The sequence below is a fragment of the Ursus arctos genome, unplaced genomic scaffold (assembly GCF_023065955.2).
Source record: "Ursus arctos isolate Adak ecotype North America unplaced genomic scaffold, UrsArc2.0 scaffold_4, whole genome shotgun sequence".
In the NCBI taxonomy this organism is placed as follows: Eukaryota; Metazoa; Chordata; class Mammalia; order Carnivora; family Ursidae; genus Ursus; species Ursus arctos.
The window spans coordinates 19815148-19836589 of record NW_026623056.1 but is presented as its reverse complement, the minus strand read 5'-3'; the positions used below and the strand labels follow the sequence as shown (position 1 = coordinate 19836589).

At 47.7% G+C, this 21442-nt stretch overlaps 1 long non-coding RNA gene across 2 annotated transcripts; it reads right to left on the bottom strand.

Annotated features, from left to right (window-relative positions):
• Nucleotides 1-9379: 9379 nt before the first annotated feature.
• LOC113253742 (uncharacterized) lies at nt 9380-20745 on the bottom strand. 2 transcript variants are annotated; one of them, XR_003315527.4, is made up of 3 exons: nt 20442-20745; nt 11983-12107; nt 9380-11864 (listed from the first exon to the last, which is right to left on the bottom strand). It is a non-coding gene; the product is annotated as an uncharacterized LOC113253742 (long non-coding RNA). The 2 variants fall into 2 exon arrangements; XR_003315529.4 differs by having other exon boundaries at nt 11781-11864; nt 20471-20744.
• Between the last annotated feature and the right edge of the window lie 697 nt (nt 20746-21442).

Below are 21442 nucleotides of genomic sequence, written 5' to 3'. Positions count from 1 at the left end.
GCTTGTCTAAATAGTCCATTGTTTTGATTTTTCTGAGTTCTGTTCCTGTGTCTATTTTGGTCAGTTAAATGTATTAGCTCAGGTTCCTGTAGCAATGACTTCCCGATTTTTTTCCCTAATACCATGGCCTCAGATTTTATCAAGCGTCAGTATAATAACTGATGGCGTGGAGCACGATTCCACGTCTTGCCGGCAAGATCACTGCTGAAGATCCGATCTCTGGTCTCCTCCGTAAGCCTGCAGGTGATAAACCTCTTCCTCAAATTTCCTGCCTGGGGAAAAGGTTATCTCCTCTGAAAAAGAGGTATTCGTACTTTTGATCACATAATAAAAACCAGGTAGCACATCACTTTCTATTTTTGCCTTGACAGTCAGGAGGCTCAGAGCTGGTTTATTCTTCTATTTAGTAAACACCGTTCCTGGCGTGATTCACTCCGCTCCTTCACACACTGGCAGGTCAGAATATGCCACCCTCTGGTGTTCTACTCTAAGCCCTCTTCAGTTTTTTGTTTTTGTTTTTTTAGAAATAGATACGGTCTCAGTGGTAAGGAAGCTGATTCTGAGATAGCTTTATTCCGAAGCAAGTGAAAGAGATACCGAGACTCACGTTTAAACTATAAAATCAGGGGCGCCTGGGTGGCTCAGTCGTTAAGCATCTGCCTTCGGCTCAGGGCGTGATCCCGGCAGTCTGGGATCGAGCCCTGCATCAGGCTCCTCCACTGGGAGCCTGTTTCTTCCTCTCCCACTCCCCCTGCTTGTGTTCCCTCTCTCGCTGGCTGTCTCTCTCTCTCTGTCAAATAAATAAATAAAATCTTAAATAAAATAAAATAAAATATAAAATCAGATTCCTCCAGAGGCGAGGCCCAAAGCAAGCTTGGGAGGGAGCCTGGTTTGCCGGTCAGCCTGTGACGGGTCCCATTGGACAGCTCCTGCTTAGGAAGGGTGGCCATTCTGCACCTCCTCTTCTTCCCATCCCCTCGCCACATGGGTCCTCCTCAGCCTGTTGTGCAGTGGTGGCCAGCTCCCACCCCGGCAGCTGCAGGCCAGGTAAGAGTACAGATGGAAGCTGCTGGTCCTCCCCCCACCCTCCCACTCTCTTCCCTCCTCAGCAATGCTACACACAGGCATCAGCAGGCATTGGCACACCAATGACAAGTGTCTCATGAGCTTTTCCACTCAAGTATTTCTGAGGGCAGGGAAGAGTAAGATGTGAAGGCTGAACATCAGTCACACTCCCACCCCGGAACACAGCCCAGTACTACGGGTGTGCATCTGGGAGTGTGACGGGGATGAAGAACCAGGAGAGGGATCAGGAGGGCCTGGAAACAGACATTGGGCCATTTGTGTGGGAAATTTCAGGGTCCCAGGTACCGAGAGTTGGCTCTGGAAGGGAAGTGTAGGCTCCAGGTACACATCCTCATGGGCCCATGGACTTCTCCACCCATGGTGAAGACCCAAGCTGGGCCCACTTAGGCACGGGGTGGACCAGTTGCCTGGTTCTGCTGTTACTTGGCAACTTTCATGCTTAGAAAGACTGCCCTTGTCTTCAAACTGACCTGTCCTGTGTCCCCTTCCTTCATGGGATCCTGAAGTATTGAAGTTGGGAGGGGATTGTGGAGGCCAATGTCTTTTTTTCTTTTCTTTTCTTTTCTTTTCTTTTCTTTTCTTTTCTTTTCTCTTCTCTTCTCTTCTCTTCTCTTATTTTCTTCTCTTCTCTTCTCTTCTTCTCTTCCTTTTTTTTCCTCTTCTCTTCTCTTCTCTTTTCTTTTCTCTTTTCTCTTTTCTCTCTCTCTCTCTCTCTCTTTTTTTTAAGTTGGCTCCCTGAGATCAAGACCTGAGCTGAGATCGAGAGTCAGACACTTGAGCAACTGAGCCACCCAAGCACCCCTGGAGGCCAACTGTCTAAGTCCTCATTTTACAGATGGGAATATTGAGGACTAGAGAGGCAATTAACTGGTTAGAATACACCCTTAAGGTGTATTCTAAGTATTTGTACCGAGTCCTCTGCAGATGGGGGTAGAGTAAGGACAGAGATTTATAACATTTCAGCATAGCCAGAACCACCGGGTTTAAACATTCCTAGAGGTTAGTGGATGAAGAATGTGAGAGAAAAGGAAAGGTGGGAGGGAAAAAATTCATATCCAACTTCCACCCTCAGAAAACGTATTTTTCCTCCCTTGGTTATACTGTATTCACTCAAATGTGCTATTGCACGGCAGAGATAAAAATTAATAGCTTTGTTTCCTGTGATCTCTTTATCAGCCAAAGTACAGGACTATGGCTCTCAGTTATTTTAATGGAAAAAACTGAGGTTGTATTATCAGGTGATAAGGCTGTGTCAGGCGTTATTTTATTTTCTTATCTCCCTTGTTCAAGGTGAAGCGTTCCAGCCCTGATGGATGAGCAGGGCTACAGTGACTGTGATGTTCCTTGGGCCTTGATCTTACTCGTCACCGTTAAAGATAACTGTGACCGGTGAGAGAGGACGCTGGGGCCAGATGGTTCTCAGCACAGAACCCAGGGAAGGCTGTGATGGCTGAGGTCCTTGTTGTAGGACAGGTGGCTTGAAGGCTTTGTACACTCAGTCACATGGCCCAGGTCACCTGCACTGCAGAACCTTTCACGACTTCTCCAGGAGAATTTATTCAGCGAGCACTGACTGGTGATCTCGAATGTTCCCAGTGTAATGTCTGATAGGGACGGAAAGATGACTCATGCTGGTCCCTGCTACCCTAGGGAAGCTCATGCCAACAGAGGGTTGCAAGTTTGATCACACGGGAAGGATGCTTAGTCACATCTCCCTCCTCTGGGCTTCTAGACCGCATCTACCTCTCTGCACTCTGGCTCCTGTCATGGTGTGTCTGCGTGTCTGTTTCTTCCCCCTACTAGAAGGTATGTTTCCCTGGGGCAGAGACCAGATCCTAGATGCGGTTTCAGGTCCAGCTTCAGTGCCTGGCTGAAACATAATCAATATGTATGCACTAAATTAATATGTGAGCAAATTCATTCATTCATCTGTTCATTCATTCATTCATCATCCAATGTCTGTTGCTAATTTCCATTATAAAACACTACCTCTTCTAGTCTGGCCTGTTACTGATATCAGAGATTTAAAAAGGAGTAGCTTTGGGGCATCTGGATGGCTCAGTCAGTGAAGCATCTGCCTTTGGCTCAGGTCATGATCCCAGGGTCCTGGGATTGAGCCCTGCATTGAGCCCCGCATCGGGAAGCCTGCTTCTCCCTCTCCTGCTCCCCTTGCATGTGCTCTCTCTCTCTCTCTGTCAAATAAATAAATAAAATCCTTTTTTTTTTTTTTTTTTTTTTTTTAAAGGGAGTAGCTTTGCTCTGTGTGTGAGGTGCGGCTCATGACCCAGGACAAAGGAACCAGCCATCTCAGCTCCCTCCCTTGTCACTCCTGCAAAGGCTCTGGGTTTCTCAACCTTTGTCGGATCTACTTGTGAATCAGACCTGACTGTGGACCAGAAAGACTGCAGAAGTTGTAAAATGAGCACCGGCCACTCATGGGTCAGGCCGGGTTTTGAGGGCCACGTTCTGCCACTTCTTAGATAGGTGACAGGGAACAGGTTGCTTCCCCTCTCTGAGTCTGTCACTTCATCTGGGAGGTGGCGATAATATAACTCTGTCTTGCCTTCTTCACAAGGTTTTTAGGAGTCCTATGAAAATGGGTGTGAATGGTAAAATGCACCATGGAAAGTAAAGATTATTAGAAAATAAAGCAGCTCCCTTTTTCCCTACCCCAGGGCCCTTCATGTGCTTTGGTAAAAAGCCTTCCCATAGGCGTGTACCCTGCCTTCCTTTTTGTATTTAAATTTTATTTTATTTTATTTTTTATTTATTTATTTGACAGAGATAGAGACAGCCAGCGAGAGAGGGAACACAAGCAGGGGGAGTGGGAGAGAAAGAAGCAGGCGCATAGCGGAGGAGCCCGATGTGGGGCTCGATCCCATAACGCCGGGATCACGCCCTGAGCCGAAGGCAGACGCTTAACCGCTGTGCCACCCAGGCGCCCCCCTTTTTGTATTTAGAATAATTATTCCTTTGATGTATTATGTTCCAGAGACTCTGGAGGAGTGTCTTGGCAAGCAATGGGACCTGGTCCCCAAGCTGCCATCATAGAATGGCAGCCACATTTCACCAGGAGCCCCCGTGGAGCCCAGGGAGGAGCTCCTCCCCAGCTGGGGCTTGTTCATGGGGATTTTACAGTGATTGGCTAAAAAGCCAATGAAACAACCGTCATTGGCTACAAGAGCCAGTGAAAGTCCTCAAGGCCTGCATGACTCAGCCACAGGAGAGGCTCGTTCCACGGGAAAATCCAGGCAAGGCCCAGGAAGCTATTGGCGATAAAAGGCAGCGTCTATCAAAATTCAATTCCAGACTCCCCCTCTCACTCCTGCTAGGATGGAATAAAAATGATGGTATCTCCTTTCAGCTGGTCCAATTCCCAGAGCCCCAGGCCTGGGAATGACTCTGCAGGAGAGATCTTGGACAAGTTCTTGACCGATTCCGTTTTCCCTTCTCTTATCTGTCAAATGAGCAGGCCTGATTAATTCCTGAGGTCCCTGCTAGCTTCGGCATTGTGTCATTCTGTGATATCCAACTGTTCGATGATTCCTGGATTCTCTGAGATGAATTTACAGGCATGCGGCCCTTGTCTTATGATTCCCCCAGTGTACCTCTGGGTGGCCTGAGCCCCAGTCTCCACATGAGTCCCCTATATATCCATTAGCAGGGCCTGGGGGACCAATAGCAGCAGCCCTCCTCCTCCAGGCATGGCCCTGCATTAGGACTCACCCCTGCTGGGTTTAAGTTGAATGTTGGACCAGGAGGCAGAACGTTGAGTTCTAGTCTAGATCAACTGTGACTTGTTCAATCCCTTCAAAGCCCAGCTCCAGGTAACTCTCTTTTATGAAGTTCTCCCAGATTCCCATCTAGAAGATTCTGCCCCTCCCCAGTCTTTATCTTCGTTTTCTTACCAGTTTGTGAGGGGGGTGGGGGTGGCTGTCACCTGGCTGCCATAGATCCTGAGAGAATTTTGTATATGGTAAGTGCTAAGAGACAGGAATCTGTGACCTGAGGAATTTGAGGTTGGGATTTGAATTAGATCTGGGTTTGGATTGTACAGCTATACCAAACACATTTCCATGATCTCCTTGGTGCTTGGTTAATGATTCCCCACCAGGGATTTCTGGAGCCCGGAGATCTGTTTAGGTAGTAATGAGGTGATAGGGAAGTCGATAGAATTATTTGGTGGCAAGTGACAAAAGCCCAACTCAAACACACTAAAGCAAAAGAAAAAAAGGGGGGGATATTATTGGGGACAGAGCTTGCTTCTGGTTTGACAACCAAGAGATTGGAGCTATTGTCACTTGTGCTCCCCATCTCTCGTCTTTGCTTCCTTCTTTTTCTGGTGCTATCTATGCTCAGGCATACTTCATGTGGTGGCCGTGTGGCTGGTAGCAACCCCAGGGTAAATGAACACCCAGTTCTTCTCTCAATTTTCCAAGAGTGCTGGGCTTATCTCGCAAAGGTCATTATTAGTTAACAGTTTAGGGAGCTGAAAGGGAAGGAGCCTCTGCTTGCCTTTGGTCCAAGCCCATCCCCGGAGCTGGTGGAGGTCTAGGAACTGGGCTGGAGGAAGGCGTTGCCAAAGGAAAAGGGAGTGGCACTGTGACCAAAGTAGGGGAATTGATGTCCGTGGCCAAACCAACAAAGTGTGTCTTTAAAACATGTTCGGTTTCAAAAAGCCAAACAGAAAGCATCCGTTTACTGAATGTTAAAGCCAAAGGAGCTAATGAACATGTCCAGGTGTTTGTTTTTTTTTTTGTTTGTTTTTTTTTTTTTTTTTGTTCTTTTTTTTGCCTTTGTCTGAAATTGTATCAGCTCGGTTTAGGAACACTGGAGATCTCTTGTTGACCAGAGGCTCCTTGCCTCGTAATAATGGAAAGGGAGGTGAATTTCTGGTCTATATCCCATTTAATAATGCTGATTCACTTTAACCCTAATTTTAATGAGATTTTTTTCCTTGAAAAATGCCATATTATACATATCATATCATAAATAGTTCTACCTGAGATTTGAGGGCTAGTGCATCCTCTCAGCAAATAAGAGCTGAATAAACTTGACTGTGCTCTTTCTGACCCACACTACAAGTGGCTCTCAGCCAATGGGCACTCCAGCTGTACTTCGAGAATTGAGAGCCTTTGGCAACTTGTGTTTTTCCTCCCCAGGGCCCTTGGGCCCTCTCTTTCCAGAGCATATATATTGTGCTTTGGTCAAGAGCTTTACCACCTACACCTGAAAGTATACGGGAGTAAAGTGTTGAGGGAAGATGAGCAAACAATGTTGAGTAACTTACTGGAGCTTAAAATGCAAGACTCAAGAGACCTTCAAAAGAAGGGTCCTGAGTTAAGATGTTGAAGTAATTAGGTGATTGTGGAAGTCTTTTGACCTTCGGGAGGTTCTGGTGAGCACCCCTGAGCCCAGCGGGGAAGAACTTATAATTGTAAGTAGGAGAAGCCATGGCTAAGGCAAGTCATAGCTTCAGGGTATTAGAAAGAACCAGAAGATCCGTTGCCTAGGAGAGCCAGAGGCTGGGAACAACCTCTTTCCGCAGCCAAGCTATGATGGCTATTTTTTCAATTTTGAGGATTTACAAATGTTGAAGGATAAATTTGTAATTGCTTTATGGGATCATTAGAATATCTTAAGGAAACAAATATCTCCTCTGCCTAGCATCCCCTATCTTTAAGGAACTCACTCCCTTTCCAAGTTTTGTTTTTTTCTGTGTCATTCAATTTGGTTAATCTGGAGAGCATCGTCCTTTGTGGTGGGCTTGAGGGGGTGGGCGTAAGGGGCTCCAGATCCAAGGCATGAAGAGGGATTCAGAGAGCCAGGTGCCCAAGGACACGGTGGTTTGGGGAGACACCCTCTGAGGACCTGCAGTCGTGAAGAAGGGAACAGGTCACAGAGGGCACGGTGGATGGCATGCCATGGGAGGAAGTAGCAGGGAGCCCCTGAACCCCTCTGCAGTTCACGCCGAGCTCAGTGCCGTGTATGCTTGTGGCCTGTTTGGGCTACCGGGGTAACTCAGGACAAGGCAGGGGCCCGGCTGCTTCCCCAGGCGTAAGATCTCCACTGTCTAAAGCAGGAAGGGCTCTTAGGCATGATGCCGGTTCAACGTCCTCGTTCCACACCAGGGGAATGACGGCTCAGAGAACAGAGGACGGTTTCCCTGCGGCTGGCAGAGTGTTGGTACCTCTAGTGTCAGGATCCGCTAGGAGTGCTGGTTAAAATTCGGATGCTGGGGAGCAATCCCAGACTGCTGAGATGAGATGCTCCGGGAGTGGGCCCAGGAGTCCACATTCAGAAAGCACCCCAGGCCATTCCTAGACACCTCAAGTTGAAGAAGCACCGGTCTGAGGTTCTGAAGCTGATTCATGTTCGACTTCGTGGATGGGCTCCTGATTCCAGGGTCAGTGCTTTCTCTCCGACACCAGGGGCCCACGGGAGCTGGGGAGTAAGTCCGTTCGAGGACGGTGAGTCGGGGGACTGTGAAGAGAGAGGTTGTGTTTCTAATTCTTCCTGCGGTGTGAGAGGGCCCGAATGCATCTTTTCAGACTGGATGGAGGGAAAGAGAACAGCAATTCCTGTCTGTCTGTCAGGCACCAAGATGCTCACCCGTCTGTGTCTTGAAACTCGGTGACTCTTTAAACTCCAACTGCTCACCTGACAGATGAGAAAACTCACACCCGCTCGTGTCTCTGTTCTTCAGCTAATAGCTCCCCTGCCGTCCCCGGGCCTCCAGGTGTAACAGTTCCACAGGCTGCCATGGGTCCTTCCTGGCTTTCAGTCTCCAACAAACGTGATGACATCACAAGAGATGGTCTCGAAATTTCGACGACAGAAATTAAAATGAAGAGAATTGGTTCTTTCTGTTGTTTCTAAAATGACATAGTTCTTGGCTGATAGTTAAACGAAGCGGATTTATCTCCTGCTATACATTTGCGTGTATTGTCTTCAGTGTCACGCTAGGAAGATGTCTTTTAGCCTACTAGGCCAGGTTCCTTCGGATGTCTGAGGACCCCAATATAACTAGAGGTCGGTTGTTATGATTTTATTTTTCAATTATAATTAGTCAATAGATCGTCAAGTTACTAAGAACGGTTAAACAAAAGAATAAAATAGATTTTCTCTTTAAAAGCTCAGCTTGTGTTGGAGCGCCTGGGTGGCTCAGTTGGTGAAGTGGTCCGACTCTTGGTTTCGGCTCAGGTCGTGATCTCAGGGTCATGACGTGCAGGCCCGAGTCGGGCTGTGTGCTGGGCATGGAGCCTGCTTGGGATTCTCTCTCTCTCTCCTCTCCCGCCCCACGCCCCACCCCCCCTCCGCTCCTGTGCATTGGCTCTCTCAATCTCTAAACAAAACAAAACAAAACAAAACTCGGCTTGTAGGTACATATTTCTATAAGACATTTGACAGGGATTCAGGACAGGGATTTGATGCTGGCCCTGCTCTAAATATGCTGTGTGAACTTGGACAAGACGCCACTCTCTCTGAGCCTCAGTGTCCCCCATGGAGTAAGAGGGTCAGACAGGTGATTTTTAAAGATCTCTCCAGCCCTGAAAGTATCAGGGTAAAGTACCAGGAGGTTATGAAATATCCCACAGTGTGGGAGGGAGCAAATATGTCATGATTTCGTTCCAGTTTAATCTGTTTCACATTTAGTATAGTCCAAACTGTGATAGGTCCTCCGTGGAACACAGATGACTCACTTCCTGTCCTAAGTGGGTCTTCTCTGAGGTGCGGAACAGATCATTCCTTCAGATATCAAGTCAGCTAGGGGGGTCAGATCTGTGGGCCTCTGGGCAAATTCTGCATGTTCTTATCTGTGTCAAATTAAACCCAATAATCACACACACACACACACACACACACACACACACACACACAGAGACGTTTAAGGACATGAAAATTTAGAAGCTAGATGTTCCTGAAAAGTGTGTCCATCAGGTTTTTATAAACATGGTCACATTTGAAATAGAGTAGTTGGCAATTGAAATAAAGATTAGGGTGAAACTTTTTGTAAGGTGACAGATGTCTTTTGTGACAGTAATTACGAAGGCTGGAAAAGCCCAGTGTATTTACCACTTCCTCCAGGGAGTCACCTCTGACTGCTGCTGATTGCTTTTATTTATCTGCCTCCCCACTGACTTCTGCTCTACTTTAAGAGCTGGACCCACATCAGAAGGTACAAAACTACAATCTTAAGTCCACTGACTCCTAAAATGTTGGAGCCAAAAGGGACCTTTGAAATGTGAAATCTTCTCCCCTCCCCTTTATCATTCATTCATTTGCTTATTCATTCATTCACTAAACAAATATTTATTTGGTGCCTACTATGTACATTTTCATGTTCCCATGTTCCGGAATTAGAGAGACCTGGTGTGCTGAGTTTGCTTATACTGGGTCAGAAGAGCTAATTGCTAAAATTTCAGAAATGTTGCAAGTCAACTGTGAGACCATCCTTGCATTTGGCCATGGTGGGAGTGTTTCCACACAGACCATGGCAAACTCCGCAGATCAGAACGCTTTTCCTCAGAGAGCCAGGTCATCAATACATCACAGTAAGACTAAGAGTCACCAACTCAAATGCCCTTAGGGGAAAAGAAGATAACATTTGTAAGTTATTTGTCTGAGTCTGGAATCAAAACACTTCTCCCAGTGAAATATCAAAGCATGCTGGGCCCTAGCTAGGCTAAATGGCTAGATTAAAATCAATACCTAATTAAAGGTCAGAAACTTCTATTTATTAATCTAAAATATATTATTTCAGGTTATTACAAAACATTCAGTTCCCCTCTCAGACTCCCCCATAAACATCTTCACAGTCACATGATAAGAAAGCAGCCATGAGGGACATTTTTCCTGAATTCGTGCAGTCTGGCGAAAGATAAAGCCAAAGGTTCACCTCTATTTAGGGAGAGATGCATCCCCTCCGAAAAAGTAAAGCTCTGAGATGTCAGTTACCATTCTAAAGATGCCAATCCAGTGTTGCTAGATCTTATGCTTTTTCAAGAGAAGCCTGGGTTTTAATGAGAAACTTCCCAGCTGTTAAAAGTTGACTTCATTAAAAGAAAACAAACAAACAACAAACCACTGTGGGCCAAGCAAAACACTTGCAAAGCCTCGTCGGGCCCAAGGGCCACCAGTGTGCAACTCTATTTGAGTCTCTTATACACGGTCATCTGTCTGGAGGAGGGGAGCTGGCCCCCCAGAATATGCCAGAAATCAACTTTCTTGTCAACCCTGGCATGTGGGAGCCACATCAGATTTATTTAAGAAACATTGTTCAAGTGACATGTGTTGTACCCCAGCATGGTAGAGCAAGGGTACGTCATTTGTATTTGTTTTTCCCACTTGGCTGTGGGCCCCTCTAGATGAGCACCGCGGCCCCATCTTTGTATCCTCCACACATGTAGTACTCAGGATTGCAAATAGGAACTTGCCATGGAAGGAGCTTCAGAAATATCTTGGCCAGTGTCTTGAGGAAACTGGTGCCTAAAGATAAGAAGTCCATTGCTTTTGACCTCAGTAGTGAATTAGTGAACTGGGACTAGAACCCAGGTCTCTAACTGATAGACCCTAGGGCTGGAAAGAACCTATGGTTCTCAGGAAATATTTGCTGAATGAATGAGCACATGAAATCATAGTAGAAGAATCAATGAAAGTATGAACAAGTGAACACAATCTGAAATGACCGACTGGTTTATGGAATACAATTCAAAGTAGGAGGGGCACCTGGGTGGCTCAGTGGGTTAAGCATCTGACTCTTGATTTCGGCTCCGGTCATGATCTCAGAGTCGTGAGATCGAGCTCCAGGCTGGGCGTGGAGCTGCTTATGATTCTCTCTCTCTCCCTCTGCTCCCCCCCACCCCCCAAGAAGAACATGTAAGTTGGGACTTGGTTTTAGTTCTTCCACTAACTACTGTGTTACCTTAGGCATGTCCTTTTTATCTCTAGTCCTTGACTTTCTTAGCTATAAGCTCTCTTGTTTCAAGAATCATAAGCTAATAGTACCAGGCAGAGTTATGGAGCACTGCATGGCGGCCATTGGGCTAAAGGCTTTACTCGAATTTTGCAGTGCTTACACTAGATCTATGACGTGAACACTATTTTTATCATCTTCATTTCAGAGATGAAGAAACGGATGCACAATGCTATATGTAATGTGTCCACATTCATACAATTTGTAAGTGACCGGTGGAGGCAACCTGAAGTGAGGCATTTCATTCCGGAAATGTAATAGCAATCAAAGTACTATGAAAAAAAAGGAGGACACAAATGTAGAATCAGAACATTTTGAGAAGGCTCAGGGCTCTGGCATTCTTAAGTCTCTTGAAAAAAATGATGCTTGAAGTTGGACATTCTTTTCTGCATTTCATACTGTTGAACTGACATTAGAATCAATGTGAAGATTAGACTCAGTGACCTCTGAGGGATGTTTTAGACTAATTCAGAGATCTAGTCTTGTTACTTCTTTGGTAACCTTGAGCAGATTCTCTCAGTTTCTCTCTCTATACGATAGACTTGAACACATTTGCAGTTCTTCCAGCTCTGAGAGTAAAAGGTTCTATGCAGAATTTAACAACATGACTCAAGATTCTTTTTGGTTGCAAATTACAGAAACTTAACTCAAACCGGCCTAAACCAAAGAGGGGATTCAGTAGCTTAGTAATCAAAAAGCCTATGAGTAGGCTTGCCTTTGACTTAGCTGTATCCAGGGGCTCCGAGGGTATCATCAGGTTTCCATCTCTCCAGCTCCCTCCATATGTGGGCAGAATAGCCACCTGTAAGACGTACATCCTATCAACTAAGTAAACCCAACAGGGAAAAATAATCATCTTCCCTGAAAGCAGAAAAGTCATCATGAGGAATTGGATTGACTTGCTTTGGTCTCATATTTACCTTTATTGTGGTCTTCATCTTTAAGTGGGGACCAGTCCCAAGACATATGTTTGCTTCTTTGGTTATGTGGGAAGAGTGTCTTGTACATAACACATGGGATGGGTTTTCCACTGAATAAGAACTTTCTGTATGAGAAGAGAGCAGGTGTCAGGCAAGTAGAAACACAGAAGTTGACTCCAAACAGCTTCACCTCCCACTTAAAAAGAAGACTGACAGAATGGGCATCCTGGCTCTGAACCTTCAGCTCAGAATCACAAGCTGTGTTGTCGTTTGTCAGTATTAGAAACAAGCCTTGTCTTCTGGAAAGTTTTCCTCCATCTTCAGGGACACTTGGACTCAAACAGTGACATCAATGAATGTCATGGAGTCATTATTTTGCCTTGTAGTTACAGTTCCTTAGAGAAATATATGCAGCAATGATCTCAACACAGGTAATAAATTAGGAAAGAAATGATCATTCTTGAGCAAAGTTTGCCAGAGCTGTATTAATTTATGAGAACCCAGCCAATTAGGAAACTTGGCTAAAGCATCTGATTTAACTCAACACCCCTGGTTTGACCTGGAGAGGGTTACCAGCCCCTTTGCCTCTTTTAACTGGCACAAGTAGTTACTCGCACTGAGGCAAAGGGGCATAGGGTAAAGGGGCAAAGGGGCAGGGAATGCCCCCCAGCAAGAAGTGATGACAAAACCTCTCCTGGGCAGTGACTCCTGTGAGGCTTATGGACAGAAAAGAATTTGATCAACCCTCCACTCCAAAACATCTACATTTACAGTTTGGATACTCACAGCTTGTTAGAGCTGGAAGACTGTTTAGACATTACCTAATCCAACTCTTTTATTTCACGGCTGAAGAGCTGAGGTCCAGAGAGGGGAAATAACCTGGTCGAGGTAGTACGGCAAAGTCAAAGCTGAGCCAGAATTCAAACCCAAGCGTCCTTATTCATTTTCCAAGTGCTCTTCCCTTCCTGGCAAGTTCCCTTTGGTTTTGCCCTTAGGACTCCGGTAAACATTTTGAGTTATGGAAGCTTTGCCCATGAAGAAGCTTCATTTAATTTGATCTTCACTGGAGATGCAGGGAAGAGAAATAAGTGCCTGGTGCAATGCCCAAGACTTCCACACTCTTAACTCTCACTTCTCTAAGCTAGAGGAAGGAAGGGATAGCCCGAGACTCCTCCACATTAGAAAATCTAAAGGTAACTCATGAATCGTTGAAAGGTGGTGAAGGGACATAAGTTACATTTACTTTCCTAAGCTTATTTGTGTTTAGTTTGTATGGAAAGAATTGCTCGAGGAGGACGATAGGGATCTAAATTCCATTTGGATATGGGTTTTGATGGGTAATAGCGACAACTCTTTTCTCTCTGGGTTTTGGATTTCTTATTTGTAAATTTAGCTGATTCTTAATGTCAACCCTATAGACTGATGATCTCATGCTTTAGGGTATCGGGGGAAAGGGTGGTCTAAATTTTACTGTGCTTTCAGTATCATTGTTATAGAATGAGAAGGAACTTTTTGGGTGGAAGGTGGCCAACCTAAGCCAGTCCGTGTTTGCAGATGAAGCGCCCTCTTTGCTAACCTGGTCCAGTGGAACAAGCACAGGGCTAAGAGTCTAGGACATGGCTGTGCTTCCCTTTGCTCCATGACCTTGGGCAAATCCTTGACTTTGTCTAAGGCTCTTTTTAAAAATGGGATGGGCATCTTTGCATGCTTGCCTCATAAGGCTGTTGCATGGAGAATAAAGGATATAGAAATGCTTTATGACATGCAGGCTCTTTTATATACGTGACTTCATACTGAGTTTGCCCTTGATGACGGAGAACAATGTAAAAACAACTTGCAGAACTAGTCAGAAGTTCAATGTGGCCAAGAGAACACCAAGGGAACTGAAATTTTTTTTTTCTTGAGGGCGTTTTGTTTTCCTGATGATAGTGCAAGTTGAAGCAAGGCTTAACTAAATATCTGTATATCCAGTTTGCCCGGGGTAGTCTTATTTGCTGTGGTCATCCTGGTATAATTATTAATAATACACTTTCTTCACTTTCAAGTCTCTCTTTTTTGGCAATAAATGACATCCTTACCCCTAAACTCATACCATTCTATCCAACCCCTTCATTTACATGCAGCGAAATAGAGGCTCAGAGAAAAGAAATGACTCCCCCAATTCACCCAGAGTTTGTCCAGAGCCTGGACTTGGCAAAGCCCTTCCCTTTGTACCTGGGAAGAAAGGGGAGGGGAATACAGGGTGAGAGAATGGTTCCCTTTGTCTGCTTTCCAGCTTCTCGAAACAATTTCTTAGCAAGCGCAGCCCCACCCCTCTCTTGATTTCCTGGAAAGTGATCAGCGATAGTGCTGCTGCCAGTGGCCATGAGGGAGCTGGGGGATGGAGCAAACATTACGAGATCCTGGAAAAGGAAGTTGTTTTCTCTTTTCTACCCATAAGGACAACCTCAGGGGGAGAACCACTGCCTATTAATAACTGGCCCTTATTTAGATGCATAGTTTTTCTGTTATCATTCATAAAGCACTTTCATATTCATCATCTTAATTGATCTAATTTTCACTGCCTTTGGAAGTGATCTTGGAAGCATCATTATTCCCATTTTGTAGTGAGAAAAGCAAGACCTGCGGAGACAGCTGGCTTGCTCTAGGTTTTGCAGTAAAGTGCAGTTGGGAGCAGAGCTCGGTTTCCTATCTCCCAGCCCTTGCATCCCCGTGTACTCCTTGCTTCTGGCAGGGTCTACCCTTAGGCATCTTCTAGGAGAAACCTCATTATAGCAAGGTTTTTTAGTATTCAAGAAACTAAATTTTCTTGGATGAGCCTGGGGCAGACCACCTTCTAACCTGAATTTGGCTCTGTGTCAAATGGTGTTAGAACACAGTCCGTGATCAACTGTGGGCTTCATTCTACAAACACCATTTTCGAGAAAATGAGTTTGTGGATGGAGAACAGGGTATTTCATCCCAGGATAAGATTTTTCTCTTTAAAATTGTTGCTAGGATCATGGGGAATAGAGTCCCACTACAGTACTTAACAGCCCCGTGCTTGCAAATCACTGACCTGATAATTTGCAGAATCCCCATTTCAGAAAGATTTGTTCTGGTTCAGACTGAAATTCTTTCTTTGGAACTCGACACATCCCAGACTTAGGAGAACTCAGCTTGGCAAGATTTGCAGCTTCCTTCCTCATCAGTCTGCCCTAAGTGGGCACTTGTGCAGGGGGCAAAGGCTTTGGCGGGCCAGAGTCAGGGACCCCAGGTGTGGGCTTGATTATGTCTCTGACTCATGTGATATCAGGGAAGCCACTTTTCTTTTAGGGAGCTCAGTTTCTTCAGCTGTCAAGTATGGAGATTGGATTAATCAGTGTACTTGCAAAGCCACTGGATTCCTTTTTCTGAGAATGTTGTGGGAACCTAGCATGTATAAACGGTGAAAGGGGTGGGGCTGAGGGCTCAGATCCCCTTCATTTAATCCATTTGTGTGGCCAGGTGACATCTGTGTGGATGCTAGTGTAGAAACCATTGGATAATTTCCAAAGGCCCTTCTAGTCCTGACACTGACATGAGAGACCAGTAATGTCTTAGTGAGGCATGTTAAGCCCCGAGGAGTTGCAGTGAGCGCGGAACTGAGGATGTGGAACTGGGTAGATGGAGAAAAGGGTTGTGATGGGGTAATACAGAGGAAAATTTGGGGTGGAGGGTAGCATGATACAGGGGCACCGCACTTTACAGTTTGCAAAGTAGTCGCACGTCAGTTGTCTCTTTTGAGCTTGCCCAACACTGTACATTCAGGCGTTTACACAACGATCTTGCATGAAGCCCTGATCATGGGCCTGGCGCAAGGCAGAGCTCAGGAATATAAAGAGGAAGAAGAGACCACTTGAGCCTCAAGGAGCTTATCACCAGCTAAAGGAGAAGGCACGTAAACAAATCATTGTAATGGCCACACAGCAAAACTCTAAGAGACGTGCCGGCAAACACTGAGCAGAGAAAGGAAGGACTCAGTTTTCCTGGGAAGGAAGGAAGGGGGTCCTTCCCTGTGCACCGAGCTCCAGCTGCCTGAGGAAACATGGTGCCCGTGGGGGCGAGGGCAGGAGTCTGGGGAACCCGGCCGCGGGGTAGCAGCCGAGGTAAAGCCGTGAAGGTAGCCTGACTGGGAAGGGCTTTGGAAGCAATGCGAAGAATCTAGAGCCTGTGGCAGTTGGAATCTGTTTTTCAGATGAGGAAACAGGCTCAGAGAAGTCAGGACCTCGGCTTGAGCCACCCGGCTCGGTGGGGGAACAGCGGGGCCCACTGAGCCCGGTGTTCTGCTACCCTGTGCTGCCTCCAGCAGGCCTGAGCTGAGGCAGGCCCTGCGTGGGAGAGGCCTCTGGGCTGTTTATCCTGTTCAGTGGGGCTGGCTCTGGCCGGGAATGGAAGTGGGTGGGGTGGGGGCCGTGGAGGAGAGGAGGGGCCTGACAACAAGGGCTACATTCAAGGCCTGCACTGGAGCCGGGCGAGGAGAATGGAAAGCTACAGTCTGTCGGAGCAGCCAGCCTTGGCAAGGCGGCCGGGGCCTTATAAGGAAATGTTGTTCCCTCTGAGCCAGTGGGGCTGGGACGGAGCCCTCTGCCCACAGGACAGAGCTGCCCTTGTGGTGGTAGGCTGGGGGTGCCACCCGCCCCTGCTCCTCGAGCTGTGAGCTGTGAGCGGGAGCTCTCAATGGGCCACTTCTGCGGGCTCAGCATTCCCCGGCAGCCCCCAGTGCGTGTGGCCCCCACCCCCTCCATGCCCTCCCACTCCCCAGCACCCTGGGCTGATTGGAGGAAAGGAAAAAAACAAAACAAAACAAAGACTTGGCAAGATCCCAGGCCTCATTGCTGTTTGATGCCGAATTACCCAGAAAGCAGGCTCCAGTCAAATTCTGTCCCTTTCCCCTGAAGGATGCTTGAGTAAAGGGATCGCTCTTTGCCCTCTTTCCCTTCCCTGCACCCTTGTCTGTCTCCTCCTCCTGTGACCACAGAACGCCCCGTGCTGGGCCCTGTCCCGTCCAGAAAGGCAGGATCTGAGACAGCGGAAGGGAAGAAGCCTGGTGTGGGGGCCTTTTCCATTTCCCCGCGGGAGGGCAAGAGCCTCTGGAGCCCCCCTCAGAGAAGGGGGACTCTCTTCGCCCTCGTTACCTGGGTCCAGCAGGCCAGACGGCCTGAGAGACACAGCAGAGCCAGAGGAAAAACACAGCCAGCCCAGCAAGCAACAACAGAAGAGAGTGTCAGCATTAGTCAGCTCCTGGAAGGAGCGCCTTTCCACAGCATGCCATGAAGGCTGATTTAAAGAGTTGATCCCTAAGGGATGTCTCTGACCCCGAGATTATGGTAGGAGCAGGAAAGATGCTTAGTGTGGCCTTTCACTTTGCCTATTCATAGACTCACAAATACACGAAACCCAGGAGTTACAAGGGAACAGGTCAGCCAGCCCCGCTCCGCACCTGGCACAAATGTGGCAGACCTTCAGCCAGCCTGTGCTCTCCTAGCAACCATGAACTTGCTCCCTCCAGGCAGTCTCCAGTATCTACAGGTGACCCCCTGTGTGTCAGCCATAGGGAGCCACCCTGAGGGTACCGTGCAGGGCAAAGCTCTGAGAATCGCACAATGAACCAAATGTATAGGAGAAAGTAAGAAGTCCTAGCAAAACATAGAGAAGATGCTCTTAGAGAGGAGATGAGAGGAATTCCTTTTGTCTAGATGTACAGAACAGTGGACAAGCAAAGGTCTTGTCTAAAAGATGGCATTCGGCGTGAAGAAAAGCTGAGTTCACAGAGTGACATTGGAGAGCTGAGAAAACGGGGGAGTGCCTGACACGAGCCAGCCCAGGATGGTGGGAAAGCTAGGGGCTTGCTGGGTGCCTGTGGAAAGATGGGCATGGCTAGGTGTGTAAGGCTGGGAGATGAGGGAGTTAGGTTGGTAGATGAGTTAGTACATGACTTTGGAGGCCCTGGATGCCAGAGGGAAGAGGAGATTCAAGTGTGAGACAGCCAGGAACCACCGAAGGTCCAAGCATCAGAGAGCTGTGACCGGTGCAGTGACTCAGGCAGTGGGACCTGGTAGCAGGTGTAGGGGGAACCGGAAGGAGAAGCATCATTTTCCAGCTTCACTTTCCAGAAAGTCCTCCTTTCCCCAAGCAGAGCTCTGAGTGCGCCACATTCCCCTTCCCAGGGTCTGGAGGCCCAGCTCTCCAGGGGCCACCTAGATCGCAGGATGTCAAGTGCTGTTGGGGCTTCGAGGTGCTTTTGGAACAACCAATGACCATTCCCCCAGGAGGCTCAGACCTGGCGCTTTGGTTCATTGCTCTTTTTGAGTTGACGCTTTCTGTTCACAAAGTCACTCTGTTTAGATGGGGTTAAGAAACCTCATCTTCAGTCCTTTTTGGCAGAAGGTTATCAAAAAACACCCTGGGTTAAAAGGCAATGACATGGTGATGCCATCTCATCTCCAAGAGCCTGCCCTTCTTTGGGCACCCGCTGCTCACACACCTGTACTTGTCTCGACGCTGCAAACAGCCCTGCGGCCACCTCCCTGTTCTCCCTTCTATTGCTTCCTTCCCTTGCTTTCGAGGCCGGCCTCCACGGTGGCACCACTGCACCCAGGGGGCCCAGGGCCTTTGTTGGAAGGACAGCAGGAATCGCCCTGCTGGTGGGGGGCCTGAGGCGCCCTGGCCCTGGGCTCCGAGGCAGGACTGTGAAGGGCCTGAGCTCACTCCTGTGCCTGGTCCCTGCCTTGTGGTCCTGAGGGCTGAACCGGAGGCATCGACGCTCTGAATCTTTGTAGCTTCCCACCAAGTTTTCCTTTGACTCCCAAGGCAGACACAGACCCTGGAGGCCACAGAGATACAGTGCCAGTCAGGGAGGAACTGGCTGCTCTCTCGACCCTCCAACAGATAGGGCTCATTTTGAACTTGTGTTTGATCAACATGAATTGATTTCTTCCCTTTTAAGGGCACATATGAGCATTTTACAGTGAGGTATTTTCTTGACTCTAAAAAGTGAATTTCAAGTAACAAACGTAGATGATGGTGAGGGTCCTGTTACACAAAGCAGGACTCTCCCTGGACCTTTTAATTTTTACCAGCACCACTGCGATCATCGCTGAGGCTCAGTCTTCAATTCAGAGAAATGCCATGAGCAAATCTCCTCTGCAGATTTTCTTTTTATTTAATTTTACCTAACCATTCATTATTCGCCCATTTATTTGATTTGGTAATGAGTAGTTCAAAAATATAGGGAAGTGTAAAGGGAATGCCATGCAAGTTTTCCCCTGACTCTTTCCTCAGTTACCCTGCTGTCCTCCCCCGAAGGAGCCTGAGTTACTATTTTCCCGTGTATCCTTCTCCTCTGTGATGTTTTCATGGAAATGATTATCAAGGACTTTCCTCGTCCAGGACACATAGCTGATTCGGAAAGAGGCAAGCCTATTCAAACAGAATTCTCTAGGGGTAGTTGCTCTCCCAGGCTTGCCGGCTTGGGATGCCGACCCTGATTCTAGATGTCAGATCGACTTTGCCTGATCCAGGTGTCTGTAGAGCAAACCCTGATGTCCTTGAGCCCAGCCCTTTATGACGAGGTGGGAAGGATGCCTGAGCACACACTCTGGAATGAGATTTAAGTACCATCCCCTGCATGATCTTATAGAAAACGAATCCTACAGGGACTGTATTCTGAGTTCAGATGCCAGATGAGGAAGGCTCTAAGGGGGATCTGACACACAGGTTGCTAGGGCTAAAGAAAGAGTCTCTGTGGGGTTAGCATCCTCTTCTTTGGGCCATGCTTTTCTGATTCCTCACGGTCTGATTCTGAGCAGAAATGCCCATCACTTGTTCTAGACCTCTACTTACTGATCATAGAGCAATCTTAGTCTGTGCTCGCTCACCTTGGGACTGACAGCTCCACTAATGCCGCAGCTGCTCGCGGGTCACGCCGGAGCGCTGCCTGGCTCTCCGATCACGCAGGAGCGCTGCCTGGCTCACCGATCGCGCCGGAGCGCTGCCTGGCTCACCCATCGCGCAGGAGCGCTGCCTGGCTCTCCGATCGCGCCGGAGCGCTGCCTGGCTCACCGATCGCGCCGGAGCGCTGCCTGGCTCACCCACCGCGCAGGAGCGCTGCCTGGCTCTCCGATCACGCCGGAGCGCTGCCTGGCTCTCCGATCACGCAGGAGCGCTGCCTGGCTCACCCACCGCGCAGGAGCGCTGCCTGGCTCTCCGATCACGCCGGAGCGCTGCCTGGCTCTCCGATCACGCCGGAGCGCTGCCTGGCTCACCCATCGCGCAGGAGCGCTGCCTGGCTCTCCGATCACGCCGGAGCGCTGCCTGGCTCACCCATCGCGCCGGAGCGCTGCCTGGCTCACCCATCGCGCAGGAGCGCTGCCTGGCTCACCCATCGCGCAGGAGCGCTGCCTGGCTCTCCGATCACGCCGGAGCGCTGCCTGGCTCACCGATCACGCCGGAGCGCTGCCTGGCTCACCCATCGCGCTGGAGCACTGCCTGGCTCTCCGATCTCGCTGGAGCAGTGCCTGGCTCTCTGATCACACAGGGACTCTGCACTTATCTTGCAGGAGCACTATGTTTTTCACTGCTGGCGCTGGAGCTGCGTTTTTCCAGTGAGGATTCATCAGTGGTGGCAGCTCTGGTCTCTGCATGCTGGTTGCTGGGAAGGATTTTAAAGCCTCTTTGGTGGGAAGAGTCTCTTCCTGATCAGAGTCCAAACTGAAAATGGATCCTGCATTTGCAGGCACAGTGACAATATCATTAAACATTGCCCAAGCCATGGCAGCCTGGAACATTATTGTTTGGACACTTCTTGCCCAATATCATGTGGGTTTCACTTGCGGAAGGATCTACATTGTGAGGTAGGAACAAGTCAGCACAAACAGAACCATAAATATCTTGATGTATGAAATCTTGCTGGGTGGAGAAAGCAGACATAGATAAACAGCTGGATAAGAATACAGGTTTGAACCTACTGGAATACTAAGACGATAATATATAAAAGATAGTGTTAAAGAAAATGTTACCTGTAGTCCTTTTGTCTTTTGTAACCGTTTTTATTTTCCATCGCCCCTCAATCTTCTTGTCCACATTCAATGCACATTTCTATGAGGTTGCAATCACATTGCAAATACCATTCACAATCTGTGTTTTTGTTTAATATTATAAGCACTTGCCATATTGCTCCAATCTTTATTTTATGATTACAGAAATGCCATTGTGGTGATTCACAATACATATCTTGCTTTTACCTATAGTTGCAATTTTATGTCTCCAGCTGCTTAGTGTTATGGATAATTTTGTAAAGAACGTTTTAGGGTATTTAGCTTTGTGCTTTTGTTGATTTCTTTAGAATCAAATTCAAGAAAGGGGATGACTGGGCCAAAGGGTATGGACCCCCTTACGAGGAGCAGCATTCCCTCTCGTACAAAGCCAAGTGTGTCAGACA